Here is a 651-nt window from a genome sequence, read left to right on the forward strand (position 1 = left end):
CTAAGTCTGCTGTGACACACACCAGGTCTACTCCTCTAACACACGCTAGGTCGGCTCTCACACATACCCGGTCTACTCTTCTGACACACACCAAGTCTACTCCTCTGACCTATATTAGATCTGCTCTGACTCACACCAGGTCTACTCCTCTGACCCTCACCAGGTCTACTCCTCTGACCCACAATAGCTCTACTCCTCTGAAACACACTATGTACTCCTCTGACCCATACCCGGTCTACTCCTCTGACCCACACTAGGACTGATGTGACGCACACTAGGTTTCCTCTGACACACACCAGGTCCACTCCTCGGACACACATCTAGGTCTGTTCTGACACAAACCAAGTCTACTCCTTTGACCCACACCAGGTCTACTCCTCTGACCCACACTAGGTCTACTCCTCTGACACACACCAGGTCTACTCCTATAACACACACCAGGTCACTCCGGTGACCCACACTAGGTCTTCTCTGACACACACCAGGTCTACTCCTCTAACACACACTAGGTTTACTCCTCTGACACACACAAGGCCTACTCCTCTGACACACACCAGGTCTACTCCTTTGACCCACACTAGGTGTACTCCTCTGGCACACACTAGGTCTACCCCTGTGACACACACCAGGTAAACTCTGACACACACCAGG

The sequence above is a fragment of the Tenrec ecaudatus genome, chromosome 15, assembly GCF_050624435.1.
Source record: "Tenrec ecaudatus isolate mTenEca1 chromosome 15, mTenEca1.hap1, whole genome shotgun sequence".
Taxonomy (NCBI): domain Eukaryota; kingdom Metazoa; phylum Chordata; class Mammalia; order Afrosoricida; family Tenrecidae; genus Tenrec; species Tenrec ecaudatus.